This window comes from Ictalurus furcatus, chromosome 20 (assembly GCF_023375685.1).
Source record: "Ictalurus furcatus strain D&B chromosome 20, Billie_1.0, whole genome shotgun sequence".
Lineage (NCBI taxonomy): Eukaryota > Metazoa > Chordata > Actinopteri > Siluriformes > Ictaluridae > Ictalurus > Ictalurus furcatus.
The window spans coordinates 18,083,668-18,088,313 of NC_071274.1; positions in this window are offsets into that span (position 1 = coordinate 18,083,668).

Sequence of the window (4,646 nt, forward strand, 5' to 3'; positions counted from 1 at the left end):
ATACATATATGCTAACAAAGAGATATTTTTCTATGATATGATGAGCGTGAGAGTGTGCAAGTGCATTTGAAATAACAAAATGAACCAATTCAGGGTTGTGTAGATAGCAAGGGAATGACAGTGTACCATATTGTCAGTGATAAATAAACTCGTACAGCACGGTAAAGAATTAACATTTGTTTTTCGTCTGTGAAACAGGAAACTGTGAAGCTGTTACACAGTGTTCATGTTTAGCTTGGAGCAAAGCTGGAACAGGGCGGAAGAAGAGTGCCAGTTCTGATTTCCTGATGGTTTGTGATGTCTGCATGCATGCTGTAAGCTATCATTTTTGCTTACTGTATTTGGTTATGGCATAAATATTCCAAGCAATTGTGGCTTCGGATGTCCCACCAAAAAACTGACATTCTTCATTGCAGTTTCCAGGACTGGATCGGACATGAACCGGCAATATTAATTTCCCCCACTGGTATGAACTGTATTGGCTTAAAAAGCAAGCAGAGTAAAACATGATACTCCTTTGAGACAGAGAGGATGTGAGGCATTCTAGATTATGTTTTGTTTTGATACAGAGTGCTATATTGTTACTAAAGCCTATGTAGATCCACAGCTGAACTACATGCATAATTACCTGCAAGTGCCTTAAAAAGACATTGTCCTAATAACTGGATTGTAAGAACAGAAATAAAATATTTGAATGGGTTGTATATAATGATTATTATTATTTATCTTTAAACTGTGGTAATAACAAATGCGCCTGGAGGTAGTAAGATTACTAGTAATAATAATAATAATAATAATAATAATAATTAAAGCTACATGCAGTGTTTAACGGGGCCAAGCACCAAAGGCGCAGCAAGCGCAATGTGGAGCCTGAAGAGCACAAACAGGAGAAATAGAATGTACATGAATGAATAAAAGATAGGTTCAGAAGCACAGCTGAGAATAAGATCGAACAGGAAATTAACAGAACAGAGGCATTTATTTGCATGCCAAGAGGTTGAAATGTTGAGCCACAAAAGAAAGGAACCGAAAGATACGTTACACAAACTTTTAAGAACTTGCACCACACATTAATTAAACCCAGGACTTTCGGAATTGGTGCTTGTCGCTTATCACAGTGCACCACACAGAGAATGTACATTTGTTTTGATGCTGAGGAGAGCTTCCAAGGTGAGAATGAGCACACAAAATGATTAGTTAGAATGTTAACAGATACTGGATCATAACTTTTGAACAAATATGAAAATCAAAATTCTGCTGTCATTTTTGTGCACTCATCATCTGAGCTAATTTTGGTAAGGGTTCTTTTAACAACAACAAAAAAAAAAACCTTCTCTCTAGAACACTAGGTGGCGCTGTGTTAAAATTTCTCAGGTACCTAGAGGACATGCTATGAACAATCACTACCAAATTTTGTGCTGATATGTGAAATATTTTAAAAGAGATTACAATATGACAAATTTCAAAATGGCACACAGGAAGTTCGTCCGATCCTGGCAAAATTGGTGTCCCTGGATTTGCCATGACCCAATGAATCCGTAGACACCAATATCATAATTTTCTGACAAACTATTCAAAAGTTATGAGCAAAAATTTTTCATTTTTCAAATCTCAAGACCTGTAGGTGGTGCTGTTCTCAAATGCAACATGCACCCTCAGATCATGCTGCTGATGAAGTTTTGTTAAAATTGATCAAAGTGTGGCCAAGATACAGCCTCTGATCCAATTTTGGGTCAACATTGTTAAATTTGAGACATCATAACTTTTGAACACATATGAACATCAAAATTATATTCAGTCATTTTTGTGCAGCTCTGTCCTCTGATCATCTGAGCCAACATTGGTAAGAATCGGACAAAATTTGAACGAACCATAACGAAAAAATTGAAAATGGTGACTGCAGTAATGGGTGGAATCTTAATGTAATATATGGATTGTGATCAATGTGAGAAGATTAATCTGACGAACTCAATTTCTTTCTCTAGGACAAAGTGTTCAACAATTATAACCATTTGAAATGTGAATTTTTGAACTACTGGTGGCACTATAGAGTTTGTCCTAGAGACCCCATAATTGGTACTCATAGTATCAATAGATATGATACTATTCATGGTCATATCTATGAGTGGGCCAAATTTAATCATTTTCCTACTTACAGTTCAGAGGGCTACCACAGACTCCCAGTGGGGAAGAAGAAGAAGCAGAATAATAATAAGAAAACTAACGGATACGCACACCTTCAGTGCTTGGCCCCTAACAAGAATTCCTTATATTTATATAGCACTTTTCTAGGCACTCAAAGTGCTTTACATTGTATGGCGGGGAAATCTCAACCACCACTAGTGTGTAGCACCCACCTGGATGATGTGACTACAGCCATAGTGCGCCAGAACGCCACCACACACACCAGCTATTGGTGGACAGGAGAGGAGAGAGTGTTGTAGCCAATTCAGGGATGGAGATTATTAGGGGGGCCATGATAGTGAAGGGCTAATGGAGATATTTAATGACCTCAGAAAGTCACGACCTCGGTTTAATGCCTCATCCGAAAAACAGTGCTGTTTTTACAGTATAGTGTCCCCGTCACTATACACAGACCACAGGGTGAGCGCCCCCTGCTGGCCGCTCTAATACCACTTCGAGCAGCAACCTTTGTTTTCCCCAGGAGGTCTCCCATCCAGGTTCAATCCTGCTTAGCTTCCGTGGGAAACCAGGAAAGAGCTGCAGGGTGATATGGCTCTGGCAATAGTAGCCATGTTTCACTTTTTAACCCTATATTATCTTCTCACAACTTCAAGACAGAACCCTGACGTCCCAGCCGGACACGAGTTTTACTTTTAGTCATATGCTAATCACAGGTATTGCTAAGTGACATTGTGATGAAACTATATAGGGTTAAACCATGAAAAAAGGCACAAATTATGGAATCACCACACTTAGAGGCTCACCCAGCTTTTTTACTTTTGTAGCAAATAAACAAATCACAGATATCACACAAAACGTTTTTTGTTTGATAGCTGAACATTCTTGCTTCATGAAACATAACGCAAACAAATTAAAATAAATTACTTTCATTAATGGCATATTTTTCCCCCAGATAAAGTAGAGGAAAAAATTATGACAACAGAATTTTTTTTTTTAAATCATAATTAGTACGTTGTTGTCCTCCTCTGGCTTTTATGACAGCCTGAATTCTTTGCAACATGGACTTCACTAACGAAAAACAATATTCTCCATTAAGCTGGTTCCAAGTTTCTCCAATAGAGGCTGACAGTTCAGCTTTGCAGGACAGAGCCTTGTCATGGACCAATTTTTTTAAATTAGGAGATTCGGACTGTTTGCTGGCCAGGTCACGGAGTTGTTCAGCCTTTCCTGAAGAAACACTTTAACACACTGCTCTTTGGCAAGATGCATTATCATCCTCAAAAATGACTTCATCACCAAACCTATTTTCTATCGATGGAATGAGAAAAGTGTCCAACATTTCAATGTACACCTGTGCATTGACTGTTGAGGTCTCTCCTGGTCCTCTACCTGACATGCAACCCCATATCATAAATGAGTGGGGAAGTTTGATGGTTTTCTTCTGGACCAGAAAAACATTCCAGCATCGTCTCCTTGGCAAATGTAGATTCATGATTCAACAGTGAATATCACTTTCATCCAATCATCCACACTCCATGATTGCTTCTCTTTAACCCACTGTGACCTTGTTTTCTTCTGTTCAGGTGTTAACTCTGGTTTTCATTTGGGATTTTCTATACGTAAATCACATTTCATTCAGCCAAATTCTTACAGTTCTGTCACAAACATTGACTCCTGTTTCCACCCATTTGTTTTGTTGTGCATTTTAAATTTTCAAGGCATACTGCTTTAAGTTTTCTATCCTGATGCTTTGAGGTCTTCTTTGGTCTACCCGTATGTTTTCCTTTTATAACCTTCCCATTTTGTTTATACTTGCACCAATTTTTAGACACAGCTGACTGGGAACAACCAACAACTTTTGCCACACTCCGTGCTGGATTTCCTTCTTGAAGGCATTTTATAATCCTTTCCATTGTTTCAACTGACAACTCTCTTGTTGGGGCCATGTTTCTTTTCAAAAAGTCCAAGGTTAACGTCTGTAAGCACTCTCTTTTAACTGCAGACTAATTTGCACCATTAACCTTGTGCTGGTATTTGTTTTAGAAATGCAAATTACAAGGGGATTCCTTAATTTTTTCCTCTACTTGATCTGGAAAAAAATATGCCATTAATTAAATTATTTCATTTATCTTGTTTGAGGTATGTTTCACAAAGCCAGACTTGTTCGGCTATTAAACAAAAAATGTTTTTGTGTCATATCCGTGCTTTGTTTATTTTCAATGAAGTAAAAAACCCAGGTGAACATCCTCAGAGTGTGGTGATTCCATAATTTGTCCTTGGTGTTGTAGTTACTTGACAACCTAAAAAGAGCTTCAGTGTTGCAGAAAGTTCTATTGCATATATACACAAGTGAGTTCTTAAAGTTTTACACAAGGAGACTATGGAAGATAGCCATCTGAAATTCTTCTGGAAACTTAAACATGGTGGTTTGGATGTGTACACGCGCATACATGTAGAAGAGGACATGGATGGATCAGACAGAACACATGGGGGGAAAAACC